Here is a 22,420-nt window from a genome sequence, read left to right on the forward strand (position 1 = left end):
CCGCTAATTTAAAACCATGAGCCATAACCATAATTATCTTATTTAAGAGCCCAGGTGGCACAGTATTAGAGTGCAGTACTGCAGGCTACGTCAGCTGACTGCTAGCTGCAGTTTGGCAGTTCAGATCTCACCAGCTCAAGGTTGACTCAGCCTTCCATCCTTCCGAGGTGGGTAAAATGAGGACCCGGATGGTTGGGAGCAACACGCTGACTCTGTAAACCACTTAGAAAGGGCTGTAAAAACACCATGAAGCGGTATATAAGTCTAACTGCTATTGCTATTAGTAACACTAGAATTGGAAAAGGTTCTAGAACATATGAGAGAAACGATTAGATAATTACCTCTTTTGGAAACCACTCAAAGAAATATGTAAATAAAATTTTGAATGATAAAAACGTGGTTTCCAGTCAGTCATAGATTATGCTCGTTCAGGGTCTGCCTAACAATTGTAACAATCATTGCAATGGTGATGAAAAAGTAACTGTGAAATCAATGTCTGCATTTATGACATTTAAAGCATCTTTTCTCTCTGTCTCTGTCTCTGTCTCTATGTCTCTCTCTCTCTCACGTGTTTGCTATTACAGTCAGTTATTAGACATTGTCTTATGCCTGGCTGATTTTTCTCTCTCTCACCTTCTCTCAGAGCGGAAAGATTGCTTAAATAAGCTATCTCTTTCTGAGTTGCCTTTCTTTCCAGTGCAGTGCACCTCTAAATGTGCTGACCACAGGTTAACAAGCTCAGCTCTGTGGCTTTAATTAATTGATTAGAATGCTTCATGGGCAAGCAGAGGCTGCCTGAAATTGACAAGAACCTAATCAGTTTCACACTAAAAGCTTTTGTTTGCTTCCTAAGCATCTTGTGGCTGGCAGCATTGAGAACACTAGGCAAACAGTGTTTGCATTGCTTTTCATGCGTATTCAGGGGTGGGCTGCTGTGAGTTCACACGGGTTTCGGGAAAACCTCTACCTAAGAATCTGCCCAGTTCGGAGAACCTGCAAATCCCACCCATGGCTGGCTTCTCCCACCTTGTCCCAACCAGCGTTTGGGATGCCAAGTAAGTAGAAGCCCTGCATGGAGGCTCAGGGAGGGTGAAAAATGGGCCTCCCAGAAATTCTGGAATTCTGGAACTCCTCTAGGGTTTTTGCCTACCCGGAGACTCAAGAAAACCTTTGGAGCCCAGGGAGGGTGAAAACTCCCTCCCAGCCATGGTGCAGGAGGCTGACTAGGCCACACCCACCCAGCAACCAGGCAGAGAACCTGTTGCTAAAAATTTTGAAGCCCACTCCTGTGTGTATTCCCTATTGCGTGCCTGCTTACTCTCTTGTAGTCCCTTCCTCTTCATCTAAACATTCTTCCTTTTTGCTAATTATCCAACTGCTAGGGTGAAGATTGCAAAGGATCAGGGATTGGCAAAAAAGGACTAAAACGTTTATCCTTTACCTGGCTTCCTCGTGAGTCAGGCTTTGGAAATCTTCCCTGCCATTTGGGCTCACCTAGCTGTTTGGGGTCATAGATTTCTGACACTTGTGATTCTTCATTTAGCAACTACTTCACTTAATGATCAAATTGCCACTTCCAATTGCAGTCACTAAACAAAAACTAGCTATATAATCAGCTCATGTACAGTCTTACAAAATTTTAACAATAAAGGATTTAGAAACGGAAAAGTCACCATGAAATGAAAAATCAGATGCCAAAGTGGAAAATTCCATCAGAAAATAGCATTAATTAGGTTTTAGCAACTTACAAAATGTAAAGTAAAAACTGGAACAATGAATAAATAAGAACAAGTTTAAGAAAGCAATGCAATCTGAATAACAATATAATTACAGTAGTTAAGGAGGAATGAAAATAATAGCTGTAGGATCAAACAAATCTAACAAAATATGAAATTTCAGACAAATAAACTCTTTTTTCTCCAAAACATGTGGAAACACAAACCAAATTACCATAATCCCCTAAAATAAGAAAGAAATGCTGGAATGTTTGAAAAATATTTGCAACAACCAAATAAAGACCAATGAAATGACTGCATGATTAAAAGATTTATTTTGCAAATAAAACTTGAATAAATGCAAAAGATTGTAGTAGTAGAAATGGTAAAAGAAAAAGCTAAGAAGATAAATAATTCATGTGGACTAGGAAATGATGATCTTTATGAATTTTGACTCAGATGTTATCAATTTTACATTCTTGTCTTGTGAATCATTTCAATTAAATGTTACAGAAAGTGTAGAGGCTCACTACAGACTTCACCCTTCTGATCATGAAAGACTACACAAAGACAACATCCAAATTTTTATACAATGTCTACCTACAAAATTCAAGCCATTAACAAAAGTTTTTACCAGTAACCCCTATATACCTAATCTCAAATTCAATGCACCCTACAGAGCAAAATGGGAAATTTGAAAGCTCCAAAGGTACAAAACACCAGCTTTTGATTGATATACAATATTTTAAAAAATTCTAAAAGGCACAAAGCAAATGTTTATTTGGTTGGACTGATTACTAAAAGCATTTGATTTACTATCCTATAACTAGATCAAAAAATAAGAAAATTATGAAGTTTTTTAAAAAATTGCTGTTAAAATGTAAAACAACTTTGATTCTGCAAATACAGAAGAACTCAAGGACTTGCTCTACATGTCCCAAAGGTGCTTTTTCAAAAGGCAAGTAGACTTTCTTTCTTTGTTTTTCCACCTACACATTTTGCTTCTCATCCAAGAAGCTCCTTCAGTTTCGCTGAAACATCTTTAAGGAAAAGCAAAGAAGTTCCAGTTACCTTTTGAAAAAGTGCCTTTGAGACAATCATGACGCGGATGACTGAGAAGCTCCATAGACATTTGTTCTATATGAATAATTGGAGTCTACTTTGTAACATTGTTGACTCACATATGATTATTTTTAGAGACAGCCAAATCTTTAGTGATAACATCAGAATGGCTTTGGAGTGGATAAGTGTGCAACAAAAAAATACTGAATACTCGGAACAGTGCATTGGCACTACATTCAAAGCATTGACCATAGAGGAAAGTTATAAGTTCAGAAGCAAGCAATATTTTGCATGAAGAGAAAAAGTATCAAATGTGTATTTTTTTTTTTTAACAGGCAACTAGACTTTCTTGTTTTTCTTTGACGACGTTTCACTGCTCATCCATTCACTTCCTGAAGAAGTTTCTTGGATGATAAGTGAAATGTTATTTTAATAAAAACAAGAAAGTCCAATTAGCATTAGCATTTAGACTTACATACCACTTCATTGTGCTTTACAGCCCTCTCTAAGCAGTTTACAGAGTCAGCATATTGCCCCCCAACAATATGGGTCCTTATTTTACTGACTTCAGAATGGATGGAAGGCTGAGTCAACCTTGAGCCTGGTGAGATTAGAACTGTGAAATTGCAGGTAGCCGGCAGTCAGCAAAAGTAGCCTGCAGTACTGCATTTTAACCACCGTGTCACTGCAGCGCTCTTGAAAAAAAGCACCTTTGGGACAACTGTCCCAAAGACATTTAGCTATCAAGTAGACATTTAGCTAGACATTTAGCTATCAAGTATATAAGATGAGTTAGAAAACAATTAATATCATAGCTGAATGGTGTAATATAATCAAATCCAACAATATTTGGAGTGTCCCTCTATTACATTATACAGCAGATATTGTTGGCATTGAAGTAGACGTTTTACATATCAAGATATGAAAACATATGACAACACAGTGCATGGTGTGATATATGCAAAAAAGTGACACAGGCTGTATTTACCAAGGAAAATTGATGGTCATGGTTTGTTGCCACTGAAGCTAACAGTGGAAGATAAAATCAGAGATCTGAGTGATTACATAAAAGGAAGCAAAAAAGATGTTAATACATGCCTGCATGGAAAACATTTTGAGTGTGGCAGAATGAAATGTGGCATGCAAATTGAACTGTTATAACAGTGAATGAAAAATTGGAAAGATAAACCTCTACGCGCTCAATACCCGAAAGAAATTGAAGGCAAGATGAATAGCAGCAAAACTTTGCAACAGCCTTAGATTGGATTCATCGAGATGGAAACATAAGGCTTAATATTTGTAACAAAAAAAAAAAAGGACTTGCTATATATGCTATAAAAATGAAAATTCAGGAACCTGAAAATCACTGCAACTGTAGCAAAATTTCCCAATTGTAAGAAAACATATGGTCATGTGGCAAAAAAATGGTACATTGGATTTTATGCAGAAATTATTCATTTGATTTCCTCCTTCTCTTGATTTGTTATAACCACCCTAGTTTGATGTCATATGACACTAGGGTAGCTCAAAAAGAACAGTAATTAACAGGTATACCAAAATTGACATAAATTTCCCCTATAGATATTGGAGAGTTGGAAGGAACAATGATAGAATTGTCAAAACAGTGGAGAAAATTAGAATTATTTAGCCACAAAAGATCTAGGTAGATCACAAAATGCAGCTTTGCTTAGAAAAATATATCATACTGGGCTTTGTGCAATATATTGGCTTTGAGTTAAAGTTCAAATAGACCCTAAATGACCAGCATTTGCTAAGTATTTTAGAATATACGAGCCGAGGTGGCGCAGTGGTTAAATGCAGCACTGCAGGCTACTTCAGCTGACTGCAGTTCTGCAGTTCGGCTGTTCCAATCTCACCCGCTCAGGGTTGACTCCTAAGCCTTCCATCCTTCCGAGGTGGGTAAAATGAGGACCCGGAGTGTTGTTGGGGGCAATATGCTGACTCTGTAAACCGCTTAGAGAGGGCTGAAAGCCCTATGAAGCGGTATATAAGTCTAACTGCTATTGCTATTGCTAATATGTGTGTGTGTGTGTGTGTGTGTTGTGTGTGTGTGTGTGTGTGTGTGTGTGTGTGTGTGTGTGTGTTTTCGTAGATTTTCACAGGTGTGCTGATCTTGTTGCATTCAGGTCTTTTCCCGTGTAAGATTGAAATTGTCTTGCCAATGTTTCAGCGAGGTCTCACTCGCCATCTTCAGGCTGGTGTTTTCAGCTTAAAGCAATAATAATCTTAAAAAAATTAAGTGCAGAACAGAATTAAAGGAATATGAATGAAATAAGAATAAACAAAATACAAAGTAGACACAGAAAAAATATCTTTCTAAGACAGCAGTGTAGCACCAAACAAGTAATCACTTTACAATTAAAAGATAAACTAGGCTAAATAAATAGTATTGGCAATATATGTAATTAATTGTGCCAATTAAAGTTTAGCAATGTACAACACAAAAATTCAGCACCAAGGCCAAGCCAGAAGCCACAATGCTCCAATCAAAGGGTCTCTGTATCTTCCAGACTTGAAGATGAGATAAGTCATCTACTGTCATTCAAAAAATAAGTGGCAGCTGAATCCAAAAGCATGTTCTTCCCAAATTTACAAGCTTCACTTTGCTGTCAGGGTAGCAAGAATAATCATCACTGCCAAATTAATTAAATAAGTAAGTATTGCAAAGATGAACCAGGTAGGCAGGAGCACTGCACCAGAGTGCCTGAAACATTAAAATTATATTTTTGTAGCAGCACTTGGCCTATTTGGTAGCCAAGGCAGAGCTCTGCAGTGGATAAACATGAGAAAAATTGAGGAAGATTCAAAACAACCCACATTGCAATATTTTAAACCTAGATCAATGGAAGAAGGATGCCTTCTTCCATTGACCTAGTAAAAGAATGCCTAGTAATCTGTTGCAGAAATTAACACATGAAACAAACAAAATCTGAATTACAAGCTTTGCGGCTTTTGCATCTCAGGAAGCAGCAAGTATGCCAGATGTTACACAGATGAAAATGACAGGCCACACAGCTGCAGGGACATTCTATTATCCATCACAACACCCACATTCATGGTAACTGATACAGCTGTGATTTCTTGGCCCTGAAGACAGGGGGAGAAATCTGAAACAAAAGGGCAGGGTGATAGTAAGAGAACTAGAAGATAGTAAGAGAATTAACTTCCAAGATATAATTTGATTTCTATCAAAGTTTAGAGAATACCTACGGGATCTCCTTCAGTGTCCATTTAGAAGTCCATTTTATAATAACAGGAGGAATGGCAGGTCAGAATATTTTATAAAACATTTGAAAAAAGCAAAAAATAAAAGATTATCTTTTTTTCAGGATTGCTGTTAGGTTAAAAAAAACAGTCAATGAATAATATATTGCAAGATGCTTTATTCCCCTTTGTTTCTTTCTTTCCATTATTAAGTGTCTTCTAATTTAATAAGGTTCTGATTACACTCTAGAGCAGGAACAGGGAGAATTGTTGGACGCTTTCCAGACTTGGGATGATATAAATTTCATTTTGCGAAAGATTCAGAGTACAATTTGATACTACAAAATAATTAATATTCCTCTCATTTTTATTAATCACATTCTTGTGGTATTATATTTCAGCCTTTGAACATATTTACTTGCAGTTCACTGATTTCACTCTGTACCAGGTATATATTTAATTACACTCATATTCTGCCATTCCTCAAAACAACTCAGCGAAAGCAGCCGTGGTTCTCTTTTGTATTTTATCTTCTCAGCTCCCATAAACTGAGAGATGCTGATTGGTCCAAAGTCACTAGGGTTACTTCATAAAGAGGAAGTTTTTATTTTATTTTATTTTATTATTTTTTTCAAGCATGAATTAGATAACAGATATATGTAAATACATGATTATGAATACATGAAATATATACAAATACAAGGGACTATTGGACAGGTAGAGTAGGCAAATTGGTGCACATATGCATGCCCCTTAGAAATGGGGTGAGATTGACAGTAAACAGTCTAAGATTAAAGTTTTGGGGGTTTGGGGAAGAAACCACAGTGTCAGGTAGCGCATTCCAGGCATTGGCCACTGTTGCTAGAGTCATATTTCCTGCAATCAAGCTTGGAGCAGTTTATCATAAATCTGTACCTATTGTGTACTTGTGTGTGGTTGTCCCTTCTGTTTTCATCAAATGTAAGCCCAGATTGTACACACAAAATATGCTAGCTTGTTGAGAACATCACTAAGGGTGATTTCTGAAAAGGCTCATACTGAAAATACAGTGAATAAAATACATTTGATAAGAATGTACAAGAAACCTACTGTAGAGTTTGATACAACTAAATTGTGTGAATTCCCAGATGGATTTTGTCGTTGCAAAGGCATGACCAGTGAATGGGTAGCAAATTCGCCTTGAAAGCTATGTGGGGGGAAAAATGCTGTACAAAAAACAGTTCAACCAGGGAATCAGTTTCCTTACATAGATCTGGGGGGTCTCCTTTCCTGGAGCATTCAGTAAATGATCACTACAAGGGATACTGGAAGACCTTCTAGGTCCCTTCCAACTTCTGATTCATTCCAACTTACTCCATGAGTAATAAGCCATACCTTACATAATCTTACATTCAACATGCATCAGAATTATTATTTATTTATTTAGCATATGGCAGCATCAAAATATTTATGTTTTAGAGTGCATAAATGTTGACGTACTGAGAATTTAATAGCTGCCAGCTGGTGAAAGGTTGTAAACTGTAATCAGTAAGCTGATGCAATATAAGGCAAGGCTGATGCGATGGGGACAATTTGGGAAGACACGCACAGCCCAGGAGTGGGTTCCTGCCAGTTCTAACCTCTTCTATAGAAGAGGTTCCACAAATCTACAGTGCCATTTAGAACCGGTTCCCGCTCCCTCCCCCCGCCCGTCTGGACATCATCAACATGAAGAGCGAGAGAAGGAATTCTGGGAGTTGAAATCCACAAGTCTTAAAGCGGTCAAGTTTGAACACCCCTGGTTTTTTTTCTAAAGGGTTAGGGGTGCAAGGGTCTTGTAACTTGATAGTTTTAAGACTTGCGTGCTTCAAAGGCCAGAGTTTCTGAGCCAACATTTTGGTTGCTAAGCAAGAGCGTTGTTAAGTGAGTTTCACCACATTTTACAAGTTGGCCACACCTACCCAGTCACATGGCTGGCAAGCCACTCCCACCCGGTCACATGGCTGGCAAGCCACTCCCACAAAGCAGGCCACACCTACAGAAGAGGTTCTAAAAAAAATTGAAACCCACCACTGGCACAGCCTCTTTAAGACTCTGATGGGAGGTCCACACAAGTCTATATATAGGTGGATATTAGAGGGTGTTTCTCTCTCTCTCTCTCTCTCTCTCTCTCATCATTCTCCCATCGTGTATTGAATTTCTTTCCTGTGTCCCTAGTGGTAAGGGCTTGATTTATCTTCACGTGTATGAATGTCTGTGTATAGATTTGTATATATAAACCACTTGTTAATTGCATAAAGACTCTGTGTGCTGTGTACTGCTCCTGGGTTTATCTCATATTAATAGCCACACTGCCAAAACTCTGACAATAAATGTGAACCTAAGTACTGTAATAGGAAAAGGTCCTATTGCAGGGAGACTCCCAGGATGAAAGCTGGGAGGTTTCAAACCAGCAGCTCCCAGGGTTTGCTTACCATGGCCCATCTTCTTATTTTGGTACAACTCCTGGTAGTTAATTCTGCCATCATCTACTGTATCTCCCATGGGAATGACTTTCTCTTGTCCTCATGTCGTTTCATGGGAAATTAAGCTGTAGTAAAAAAATAAGAAAGAGAAGACAGAGAACATTTTGTTTACTTTCCTTTTTACTTTAGCTAGTCACATATGAAAACAATCAATATTGGGGAGAAAAACCCACATAGCTCTAGTAAAATCAAAGGCAGCCCTTTGAAAGCAACAAAGAAGTAATTATCTTTGAGTAGACAATAGGGTGGTTTACGGGATTAGTACTGCTGAAAACCAACTCTATAATGTAATGAGTCCATTAAAAAAATACAGATTTCACTGAGTATTTACAGAGAAGAGAAATTCCAGAGATAAATACACTTCATGGCCAAAAGGGTTGACCGAATCACAGACAAAAAATAACTTTAGTGCAATGACATTTACCAATAACTAACCAAGTCCCAGTTCCTTAACGCAGAAGTTTTTGATTCATTGCAACTTGAACGTCTTTAAAATTAAAGCAGCAATAAGACAGAACAGGTTTTTTTGCCCATCCTAATATTGTTAATCTTTCAATTGCTGATTGATGTTGGAAAAATACTTTTTAATGTAGGTTTAACCCTCCTAGGTCCTAAGCACCATTAATATTTCAAATATTTCTTGTTGGTAGCTTATTGAGTGCCATCCAGCCTGATGGCTCCACCATCCAGCACTATGTCATCAATCACTTTCATCAATGTAGTTTCCTTGCTAAAATGCAGGAGTGGCTTACCATGGTCTTCTCCTACACAGTACAAAATAAAGGCATTGATATTTGTCACTTAAGTGATCATCTACCGCTTGCTCCTTCCCATATAGCTGCTGTCCGATATATGTCCCTGTTTGTTGTAGCTCTGTGATGGCGAACCTGGGACACGCATGTCAGAAGTGGCACACAGAGTCATCTCTCCAGGCACGCGAGCCGTCACTCATTCCGATGCGCCAGCCAGCTGGTCTTCACGTGCACGGGTGTGCCAGACACTGGAAGAGCAGCTGCCCAGTGTGCATGCGTACCAGCCTTTGGTCTTCTGGTTTCTGGCATGCATGCACGTGTGAAGACCAGCTGGCTGGTGCACATCTGCATGCCAGAAACTGGAAGATCATCTTCATGGTGCGCACATGTGCACCGGGTGGTTGCTCTTCCAGTTTCTGCCGTACGCATGTGCACTGTCCAGCTGCTCTTTGTGTATGTATGCCTGCCAGAAACCGGACCACCAGGTGGTCCTTTTCAACACCAAGTGCCAAAACAGGAGCATGCACATGCACATGCCAGAAACTGGAAAAACAGCCGCCCGGTGTAGGCATGTGTTCACCAACACTGTTCTAGCTGATCAGCTGGAATGAGCTTTATGTTTTGGATGATCCTGTTGGGACTTCTCGTGGCCTGTCAGCTGCCGGCTCCTCCAACAGCCAAATTGTCAGGCTTGTAGTTATGTTCCTTTTAGGATCTTTGGTCTGCCACACTTTCTATTATTTCACTATGCTGTTTCATTAGTTTAGTAATTGGGAGCTGCCACCAGACTCTGACGCCGAGGGGTCTTATGAGTTGGCCTTGGAGGAGGTGGAGGATCCTGGACAGGGTGTTGTGGCCAGGCTGGAGCTGCTAGAGCTGCCGCCAGAATCCGACAGTAGGGAGCTGGCGGGTCAGCCTTGGAGGAGGTGGAGGACCCTGGACGGGGTGTTGACACTGCACAGGGCAGGAAGAGACGTGGTGGCCACCAGATACCTGGGGAGCATTGGATCAAGGGGAATGTTCCTGTAGGTATTTGGGAATTATGAAGGAGGGAACACAGGAGATGAATGCGGGCCATCTTATGGACAATCCATTCCGACCGCATCCGGACCGTCAGACCCAGGGGAAGGGCCCTGCAGTGGGGCATAGTGTTGTGGCTCGGTAGGAGTCTTTGGAGCTGCTATCAGACTGACACAGAAATCTCCTGGGAGTGGTTTCAGGATGCTCACAGGAGAAGATAACAAGCAGCTGGGGCTCATTAAGGATCTCCTCCTGTGAATAAAAGACTGATGGTGTCACGCCTTAGTTGCAGAAGTCAACGTCTTTCGTTCATTCGTTAGTCCGTTCCGTTCCTGTTCTAGTTCGTGTTCATGATTCAAAGAAGCACTTGGATAAGTGATTTGCTTTATGTAAACCTGGTTTGCTGTGAGAGTTTGTTTTTGCATTTGCTGTTTAACTTTTTGCCAGAGAATTTATCTATGTTTATTTTGGGCTCGCAGCAAGCAAAAGCCGGGAGTGATAAAGACATTCCTTTGAAAGCTGTGGCTGTAGTTTCTGAACTGGCTAAGTGGGGGCCAGAACAGGTGAGTAAATACTTTTGGCAATATAGTGTATATAGTGCAATCCCTGTATCTATAGGATTGTAATTCTAGGAAAAGAAACCCCCATCTGCTTAAATTTTATTGTGCACTTGCTATAGTAGTATAATTTAACTTTAAAAAGGCAATATTTAATTCCTACAGTGAATGTCACCGCTGTCAATATTTTACATTTTGCCATTTCAGTTTTCATATTGCGACAACATATTTTCAGTTCAATTAAACTAATGGACCTTTAGGAAAGTTTTAAAACAAAACAAAGATAAATTATTAATCTGGACTCTAAATTGGGCACATGGCACTACTAATTTAGATAGAGCTAATGAGCTATACAAAATAGCATGCAATTTAAATGCCTTTGGGAAAGAGGGAGGGGGAAAAACAAGAATATAAAAAAGTAGATGTGGAAAGGAATTGTGAAAACCTCTTAATCATTGGCACAAAAGAAAATTGTATACCTGGACCTTTCTGAACAGTGAGGCATTACTAGGAACTGCCTGCCTTGATAAATCAACTCTTTGAATAAAATGCAATGGGAATAGTTTATAATAATTGCAAACTATTAAAACCAACAAGGACAAAAGCTTTCCTGCTTCTTTTACAATAGAATAGCCTGGTGAATATGTTGCTGCAGAATAGATCATTAAAGCAGTAGAAAAATCATTGCTCAAAATATTCAGAAGTATGCAAAAGTTATAATTGGAATCTGTACTATAAGATCTCACAATGGGCAGCTAAGGCAGATATGTGTGAAAAGACAGTTTCAGCCAGAACTGCCAATGCATGCGTAAAGGAAGGGGAGCTGCAGTAAACCACTTTGTGGAAGTCCACAGGAACTGTCTGGAAGTCCACAGGGACTGCCCACCTGCCCAACGTTAACCTGGAAAATTGCACATTCTTCCAAGGAGAACTATTTAGTAGCTCTACATCCATGATGGCAAACCTGGGGCACGCATGCCACAGGTGGCATGCAGCGCCCTCTCTGTGGGCACACGAGCTCTCACCCTAATTCAGCTCCACTGCGAATGCGCGCACACCTCCAACCTGTCAGCTGGTCATTGGGTCTCTGTTGTGCATGCGCATGTGGCAGGGTGCGTGTGTGTGGGGCACACATGCATGTGCATGGGTGTAGCATGTGCGGTGGCAGCATGCATGTGCAGGGGAACACATATTTGCAGGGTGGTGCATGCACGGGGTGGAGCACATGCAGGGAGACTGCATGCATACACAGGGGTAAGGTGCATGTGCAGGGGCCATGCACATATTGCATTTTGGGGGTTCATGTACACACACACTTTGGGCACTCTGTCCAGAAAAGGTTAGCCATCACTGCTCTGCAGCAATGGTGGAAGTCTTTGTGTGGGATAAGAAGGAAATGGCTATAGCAGTTTTTCTATGTGATGCAACACACACGTTTTGACCATTTGATATTGTTTGATAGTCTTTTAATAATTATGCCTGGCTGTTAGCAGTACAATTACTTGGCTTTTCCATTTTTAACTTGCTGGCATGCAAGAAAAGCTGCTATTTTGCCTTATTTTTCTCTTGAAAATTAAAAAAAAATGCTTGCTCATAGAAATTGTAGATTGCCAAGCTAAATACTTCAGAGATTTGGTATTCTCCCAGCTATTTGCAAGTCATTCAGGCCTATTGCTTTAGAAGTAGAAGGAGGTGTGAAATTTGCCATAAAATCTGTACTCAATTCAGAAGAAATGAATTAATCCCTAACAATGTGAGAACAGTTGCTTCAACTTGTCATAATATTTTCAGTCGTTCAGTATGCTTTTCAGGGATCAGACCTAGAATTCATCACTCAGTAGGCACATTGTGATAAATAAATGATAGCATGCTTATAAAAAAAAACAAAGGCCCCCCTGGGTCAGATTGATGTCTACACATTCATGTAATTGTCTTACATAACAAATAAAATGCTAAAATCAATGTTTAAAGGTATCAATTAATCTATATGAAAAAGTTGTGATAGAAGTTCTCTGTAGCCTTTTAGGTGTACAGGTGCAATTTCTGATTCACATTTTGACATGAACTGCTATGCACCTGTATTTCTGAGTAGATATATGTTGAATGTTTAAAATAAAATAGCAGAATAAAATATATCACTTAGTAATACACCACAGACATCTAGACACACAAGGTAAGCAAAAGCATAGAAGATAAAATTAAGAGATATTTTTAGTTAGCACAATCAGATTTTAAGTTAAAAATTAGTACAGTTTCATGTGGATATTGTATATGTGGTGGTTGATTTTTATATTTTCATATTTTACTGCACTGTAAGCCTCTGACATAACATAAAAAAATAAATAGTTTTTAACTCCTCAGTGGAACACAAAAAGATTTAAATCTTCTTCAGCATACTCCTATATTCCATTTACAAAACTATATATGTACAGTTTAATTAAAATGTCAAATAGATGGAAATTAATTCATTTTCCCAGTGGTATATAATAGGAACGCTGACAGTGGTTAAAATTTAGCAGTGCAGGCTGTGAACCTTATTCTTTTAACAACATATTTTCTTTTGCCAACATGTTTTGAAAGTCAATCAAGTAACATAGAGAGCAATATCCTAAATTTACAGGTCACTTTTATGGAGTCAGATTCTGAACTGCCATATAGTTGCAATCAGTTATGAACCCAATAGTTTTTCAAGAATCCCTGAATATAAATGCGCTCTTTACTGATGCATCTCTTTTCACATTCACATTCTTTTCCATTTCTCATTTTGCAGACCATGCTGAAACTTTTGGCGTTTCCATACCAGTCTCTCCAAACTTAATTCTAGCAAGACTACAGAGTTTGAAAGCATTGGTTCACCGTCCCTTCATTATTTCCTTCCTCCTATTATCACATGAATCAAAATGTCTGATGTGAGAGCATCAATTGCTTATTTCATACTTTCCTAATCTCTCATCCCAGCTTCCTGCCCATCCTCACTGCTAGACAACTGCATTGAATAAAAAAGTGTCACACAACTTTTTTCCCCCCGGCAGCTGTACTCTGCACAGTTTTTGTCGTTGCGGCTATTGTTGAAGACTGAATTGTTGCAAAAATAATGATGAATGAAGTTAGAGCAAGCAACAGAAAGGTGAAAAACTAAAAGTGATTGAAATTATCCCTTTCCTTATAGTCATTCTCTCTCTCTCTCTCTCTCTCTCTCTCTCTCTCTCTCTCTCTCTCTCTCTCATTCTCTCTCTCTCTCTCTCTCTCTCTGAAATTGATTTTCCTCCCAATAATTTTCCCAAAAAACACTCATGCATATTATTTGAAGGCCAATAATATTTCATTTCAAAAGGATATCTATCTATCTATCTATCTATCTATCTATCTATCTATCTATCTATCTATCTATCTATCTATCTATCTCTATCTATCTATCTATCTATCTATCTATATCTATCTATCTATCTATCTATCTATCTATCTATCTATCTATCTATCTATCTATCTATCTATCTATCATCTATATATCTCTATCTCTATCTCTGTCTCTCTCTCTCTCTCTCTCTCATCTATCTATCTATCTATCTATCTATCTATCTATCTCTATCTATCTATATCTATCTATCTATCTATCATCTATCTATCTATCTATCTATCTATCTCTATCTATCTCTATCTATCTATCTCTATCTATCTATCTCTATCTATCTCTATCTATCTATCTCTCTCTCTATCTATCTATCTATCTATCTATCTATCTATCTATCTATCTATCTATCTATCTATCTATCTATCTATCTATCTAACAGTTATCTATATAACTGCAGATGACATAGGATTTTAAAAATTCGGAGTGGTCTTTTAAATATTGCCAGTATACTTATTTTTCAAAATGGATGATACAGGTTTCATTGTCTGCTATTAGACTGATCAACAATGTGTACTTATTTTGATGTCTGATAATATTTGATAAATAATTTGCATTGGTAATTAACCAATGACAACTAGTTACTAGTTAGAACTGACCCAAATCAAGGCATGGGAAGAAGGATAGGAATGTGATTCCCATAAACTAGGAGCATACAATTATTTTGATGTCTTGCATTCAGCATTTAATTTTTCCCCACAACCGAATAAAATATAATGCAAAGATTAAAGATGCTACTGAAAGAAACAACATTGAGATGTTTTGCTTTTCGTTCACTTGGAAGTAATTTGCCTTTTCCTTTGTTTCTTTTTAATGTGTTAACATACTACCTCTCTTTGTTTTCTCCCTGGAATTGGCTGTGGAGGAAAAAAAATATTCCAAATGTGACATATATAATATTTCACTGTGACTTTCTCTCTTTCCTGCAGATATGTTCAGACTTGCTGAAGCCAAGAAAGATGGTGTTGAGGTAGCATCTGTAGTTAAACAATTCCTCTAAAGTCACTTTTTAAAATTTAACTTAACTTTAATTTAACTGACTCCTTTGCTGCTATTCCATTTTTATTTTTACTTAATTCAATTTTCTTTTGATTCTTCTGCTACTGGAGACTGCACTGTAACTCCAGTATTTTGCTGGAGATTTGAATATTATCATTTCTACCATGGGGGAAAAGAAGAAGAGGCAGAATTCACATTCTGTTCCTCCATTATCACTCAAGCCAAACAAACAACTCAAAGTTGGGTTATCTAAAAGTCAAGCGGCTACTTGTCAAACACCCTTTGCTCTTCAAGCTAGCCTGTTTAATAGAAATGAGCACCTGAAATGGGATCTACAAGCAAAGATATTTATAATATTGATTTGTCCTCCATTTTGTAACCAACGACTCTGGGCAGCTAACAAAGATAGAGAGTACCCAATGTTTAGATCCTATGCCTGAGGGAAATTTCCCCTCACAGATCACAGCCAGAGGTGGGCTGCTGCCAGTTCAGACTGGTTCAGGCTGGTAGTTCCAATCAACAGCTGGGCCCTCTCACCTGCCCAGGTGTTATCCTGCCCTACTATATATCTCACTCTCTGGCTCACTCATCTCACCCATGCAGCCCAGTTGATTTCCACACCTCACCCTCTCTATTCACCACAGCTCACATTTTCGGTTCTGCACTAGGTGAACTGGTTGTTAAATTATGTGAAGCCCACCTCTGATCACAGTCCTTTGTCCAGTTCTTACAAGGCTCATACAAGAAGAGGATGATGTCTTAAAACCCATAAATGTTACTGATTTTATAACCAGATAATGGTTATACTGATGACACAAACAAAATGACCAATTCTTTAGCTTTTAACAGTTAAGAATAAAATGGAGACTGTTGTGTTCTGAGCTTGCGCTGAGTGGGAGTTTAAGCGGGAAGCGCTCGACAGCTGATTGGCTGATCGTTTGACAGCTCCTGTATAAATAGGGAGCTGTCCAAACGAGCAGCGCGCGTTACTATCTAAGCCGGTTCTGAACGTTAGCTTGTACTTTAAGGGAATAAACTTGTTAGCCTTTTATTCCTGTCTCTGCCTCAGTTCTTCTGGCTACCCACAGGTCCTTGGTACACACCACTGGCGACGAGGATGGGATCGCCAAACTGAGGTGCGAGAAGCTGAAGTCACTGACAGCTGAAGTCACTCGCTGAGTCACTAGAACCGTGCTCAATTCTACCGCGACGAGACGTCGTTGGTTCTGACAGGAATGGCCACGTTAAATTTCGCGCCATTCAACTACGGAGCTGAGACATGGGAGTCTTACACGGCTTGATTTGAATGTTTTCTGGTCGCACACGACCTCACCGAGCTGACAGATGAGAGGAAATGTGCGTTTTTCTTGTCCGTGTGTGGCTCAGACGTTTTCCACACAGCCAGGGCTCTGACAGCCCCTGACCCCATCAAGGCCGTTCCGTGGCCTGAGCTAATGGCAAAGTTGACGAGCCATTATGCTCCGTCCCCGTCCAAAATAGCCCGCCGGCACGCGTTCCATCAGCGCAGCCAAGCTGAGGGAGAGTCCATGAGTGCATACGTTGCTGCCCTACGATCCGCCGCCCTGCACTGCGAGTTCCGGGATTTGGATGAAGCTCTTCTCGACCGCCTGGTGTGTGGCCTCCGTGACCTCAAGCTACAGAAGCGGCTACTAACTAAACCAGATTTGTCGTTCCAGACAGCCTTTGACGAAGTTCGGGCATCCGAAATGGCTGCTGTTTCCCTAGCCACCATCGCGAAGGCCCGGGCCGCCAATGCCGTGCCGGCTGCCAATGCTTTTAACACAGTGACCAGTCAGCCAGACTCGGAAAGTGAAGATTCCGATGCTGAAACCTATAATGAGGACATTAACCGCCTTGATGAGGCGAGCAGAAAGAGCTGGCAACGGCAGAAGGGCAAACCTAAATCTGCATGTAGTGGTTGCGGAGGTAACCACGAAAGAGCTGAGTGCAGATTCAGGCAAGCCCTCTGCCAGCGTTGTGGCAGAAAGGGTCACATCGCTCGAGTGTGCCGAGCAGCACAGCCCATGTCCTCTTCCGAGTCACAGACCGAGCGGTCGCGGCCATATCGTACCAGGACAGAGGGCCCAAAGAAAGCAAAAGTGGACTGCCATGCCATTCTCCGTAACTCTCACCATGGCCTCTCTTGCCACCAACTGCAAAGGAAAATTCAACTGACAGTCATGATTGAAGGGAAGCCATGAGCGATGGAGCTCGACACCGGTTCCGCAACGTCTATAGTGTCGTGGAGCACAATCAAACGCATCATGCCGCAGCTTTCTAAACGCCAACTAAATGACTGCAGTCTCACATTGAGAGACTATCAGGGCAACCTGATTCCAATAATTGGCACCCGCAAAGTCAGAGTGCAGTTCAAGGGGTTTGACGGCCGCCTACCCCTCATCATAGTCGACGGACGGCTGCCCAGCCTCCTTGGTCTCGACTGGTTCCAGTCCCTGGGTCTACAGATCAGCGGAATTCACCACCTCAGCTCAAATGCACTCGACTGCCTGGTCAACAAGTTCCCCGAAGTCTTTGATGGCAAACTAGGCAAGTATACGGGCACGCCAGTTTCCTTTAACCTCGACCCGTCCGTACAGCCAGTGAGGATGAAGCCTCGCCGAGTGCCCATCGCACTCAAACCAAAAGTAGACGCTGAGTTGGACAGGCTAGTGGCTCAGGGCGTTCTGGAGCCAGTGGACCATGCCAGATGGGAAACACCCATTGTGCTACCCATCAAGCCAGATGGCAGCGTGAGGATTTGCGCTGACTACCGCTGCTCGATCAACCGTGCTTTGCCATCCCACACATACCCGGTACCGGTGGTTCAACATTTACTGCACACCTTGGGCGAGGGGACTGTGTTCGCGAAGCTCGACCTCGCCCAAGCCTATCAACAGCTGGTCGTGGACGATGAAGCAGCTGAAGCACAGACGATTGTCACACACCGGGGTGCTTTCCGTTGCCGCCGACTGCAGTTTGGGGTCAGCATTGCCCCGGGACTGTTCCAGAGCTTAATGGAGCGGTTGCTCCAAGGACTCCGAGGCGTCGTCCCCTATTTTGACGACGTCCTCGTATCAGCCACCTCCATGGACGAACTCATGGCCCGTTTGCGCATGGTTCTCCAAAGATTCCAAACAATGGGACTGAAGGTTAAGAGAGACAAGTGCCAGGTTGCGGTATCCCAGATAGAATTCCTAGGGTTCCTTATCGATGGCAGTGGCATCCACCCCACGGCTGCCAAAACCAAAGCCATCGTGGAGGCCCCTGCTCCAACTAATAGAGCTGAATTACAGGCCTTTTTAGGCCTACTTAATTTTTACGCTGTTTTCCTTCCCCACAAGGCTACGGTCGCTGAGCCACTTCGTCGCCTCCTCGACTCGGGTGCCCCTTGGGTGTGGGGCCGCCGGGAGGCCTCCGCGTTCCTAGCTGTCAAACACCTGCTCATCTCCAACGATGTATTAGTGCAGTACAGCGAACACTTGCCCCTTGTGCTCGCTTGTGACGCTTCACCCTATGGGGTGGGCGCCGTTCTCTGTCACCAGCTACCCAGTGGGGCAGAGGTGCCAGTCACCTATTTCTCCCACACGCTCTCTGCCTCTGAACGCAACTACGCGCAAATTGACAAAGAGGCTCTAGCCATTGTGGCCGGGGTGCGCCGGTTCCTTCACTATTTGTATGGCCGGCCTTTCCAAATTGTCACTGACCATAAGCCCCTACTGGGTTTGCTGGCAGGAGATCGGCCGGCCCCACAGGTACTATCCCCACGCATGACTCGCTGGTTCGTGTTCCTGGCGTCCTATGACTATCAATTGCACCACCGCCCAGGAAAGCAGATCGCTCACGCCGACGCACTCAGCCGCTGCCCCCTGCCCGAAGCTGATGAAGACCCTGCTGCTGTGGCCCCAGTGTTCCTTATCGATGACCTCAACCTTCCAATCTCTGCCGCCGACATCGCCCGGTCGTCCGCAAGGGATCAGGTAATATCCCGGGTGCTAGATTGGGTTAGGTGAGGGTGGCCGAAAGACCCCGTAGACCCCACATTCCTGCCTTTCAAAGCACGCCTGGCGGAGCTCTCCGTCCAGTGCGGCTGCTTACTATGGGGCCATAGAGTAGTCGTACCTCCCTCACTGAGGACTACTGTCTTGCGGCAACTGCATTCCGCACATCCCGGCATTGTCCGGATGAAGGCCCTAGGGAGAAGCTATGTATGGTGGCCCAAGCTGGACCAAGACATAGCCGACCATGTCGCCGGGTGCTCGAAATGCCAAAGCGCCCAAGCGTTGCCGCGCTCATGGGATCCCCCATCCACTCCCTGTTCCCGGGTTCATGTCGATTTCGCAGGCCCCATTAAGGGCCGGATGCTGTTCATTGCCGTCGACGCCTTCTCGAAATGGGTCGAGGTCGTCCACATGTCCTCCACAACGGCAGACGCGCTCATCGCGACCCTGCGCCACCTGTTTGCTACCCACGGCCTGCCCGACGTGGTAGTCTCGGATAACGGGCCACAGCTGACAGCCGCAAAGTTCGAGGCTTTCCTAGCTTCCCTAGGCATTCGACATGCCCTCACCTCCCCATTCCACCCCTCTAGCAATGGCCTGGCGGAGCGCGCCGTGCGGTCAGTTAAAGAAGCTCTTTCCAAAATGGACCACCTTCCCTGGCAAGAACGCATTGACGCCTTCTTGCTGGCCCATCACTCCACACCTTCCCCGGAATCCAATATGAGCCCCGCCGAGCTCCTAATGGGACGCCGTTTGCGAACTACCCTTGACCGTTTGCACCCTGCCTATTCAACCCCAAAACCTCTGGATTCCCTGGGTGGGTCTCGCTCCTTCGTCCAGGGGGAGGCAGTGTACGCCCGGAATTATGGGGGACATCCCTTGTGGCTACCGGGCGTAATAACTGACCAGACCGGGCCCTGCTCCTACAGGGTCAGGCTTCTCGACGGCAGAGTCTGGAAACGACACTGCGACCAGTTACGGGGCAGGTGCCAACCACAGACAAGCCAGCAGCCGTCAACCGACCTACCCGTTCTGACAGCTCCGACGGACAACGAAGGGCCCAGAAACGAGGAGGCCAACGAAGAACAAGCAGCAGGAGCCCAAAACCAAAGCGGCGACTTACTTGGTGGGCCAGCTCCGTTATTCGCTCTTCCCCGGCCAGGGCCATCTCAGTCCTCCGATGCAGAGTCCTCGGCCGGACAATCGGAGCCTCCAAGCGGTGCAGAAGGGCCTAGGGCGTCCGGCCGGATCAGGCGGCGTCCAGCATACTTACAAGACTATGCCTGCGCAAACTTAGGGGGGAGGAGTGTTGTGTTCTGAGCTTGCGCTGAGTGGGAGTTTAAGCGGGAAGCGCTCGACAGCTGATTGGCTGATCGTTTGACAGCTCCTGTATAAATAGGGAGCTGTCCAAACGAGCAGCGCGCGTTACTATCTAAGCCGGTTCTGAACGTTAGCTTGTACTTTAAGGGAATAGACTTGTTAGCCTTTTATTCCTGTCTCCGCCTCAGTTCTTCTGGCTACCCACAGGTCCTTGGTACACACCAGAGACCCTAAAAATTATCTCTTATTAAGCGTAAATACAGTCTCATCAAATGAGGGGTTGGTGCGTTCTGAGCTTAGTTGTTTTCTTGCAGACATTTTATTACCTAAAGTAGGTAACATTAGCAGCACTGTAACAAAACAATCAAGTTCTGAGAGCACGAAAGATCCCTCATTTCAACCCTAAGCTACAAATATTCTCCTTTATTGGTACAGTCCTCAAACTACTATTGCTGAGTCAATCAAAACAAGTTCATCCAGAGAATTCAAAAGGAGATAGTAATGGTAGAAAGGGGGTTCCCATTTCAGAACCCCCAAAGAGATTGAGGAATAAATTTAGGAGAGCTGAACCTCCATTTGAAGCAAGCATCACTCCTCCAGGACAATGAGACGAAAGGCAATTAAAATCATGTTACTTGCTGCCAAATCAGATCACTCTGTAAATCCAAAATAACAGACTAAATAGACGAAAATGGGATCCAGGAGTGCAGCCATTCTCTTCTGCAGTGAGCTCCTATAGTGTGAAAGGCAATTTATTAATTTTGAAGAAGATTGAATGGCTCCCATCCAAGAAAGATTCCAAACAAATCCTCCTTGCAGTCAAACATCCTACTATCACCAGCATGTAATCCTAAATAAAGTCTTTTTGAGTGAGTCTGAGATCTTCCCACAATTAGTGTTTTATATTGGGGGAGTTCACTCATTAATAACTCATCTTGACAATAAGAGTGCTTTTACTTTAAAGTTTAATTGTAGCAACACAAGAATAGCTAATTCCAAGGACATTTTGTCATTCTTGTCCTTCAAAAGAGACAGCCTGGATAAACAATCTGTAGCAAATCAGTTTTCTGAACAGCCTTTAGAGAGAAATTTGATTAACTTTTACGTTCCTTAGGAGATACTGAACAAGTAGATATTATTAAAAGGCTGGATGATTTGAGGGAATTGTGAGTAATAATGTGTACAACTGCTAAACCTTTGATAGAGCTGGTCACCCCAACTGCCCAAATAAAGAATGCCTACCTTGAGAAACCATTTTCTGGTTCTCCTACTATTTTAACATGGAATATAGACATGGAAAATATCAACAAGGAGTCCTTAGGTGTCGTTTTTACCATACTCCACCTCAGTGGTGGTTCCAGCAGCCGCTATGCTGGTTCGGTCATGGATGCACCGCATGCACACGTGCATGCGCAGTACAACAAAGATTGCACAGAAACAAAAAACAAGATGGCCGCACCTATGGCGCCACTGAGAGAACCAGTTTGGGGGCCTGACAGGCCTGCGCCACTGCCAGTTCCAGCGACCCAGGCCACCAAGCTACTACCAGTTAGGCCAAACTGGTCCGAACTGATAGGAATCCACCACTGCTCCACTTACTTCCTGATAAAATACTACATTACATGGAAAATGGAATGGAAACAAAATTTAGGCTGATTGAGAAGAGGAAACAAGATGCAGCTCAAATCTTTGTCAGTTACCAGCAGAGGTTGGCTGTGGAGTAGGACTGAGTTACACGGAGATCAACCTTAGCTCAATGCATCTAAACATTCACATAAGCTCAAAATCATCTGTTAGGGAAACAGTTCACAAAACAGTCTAAAATGGGTTCTGGGAGA

The sequence above is a fragment of the Thamnophis sirtalis genome, unplaced genomic scaffold, assembly GCF_051295495.1.
Source record: "Thamnophis sirtalis isolate CommonGarterSnake01/CBP01778 unplaced genomic scaffold, rThaSir2_p1.2 scaffold_12, whole genome shotgun sequence".
Taxonomy (NCBI): Eukaryota; Metazoa; Chordata; class Lepidosauria; order Squamata; family Natricidae; genus Thamnophis; species Thamnophis sirtalis.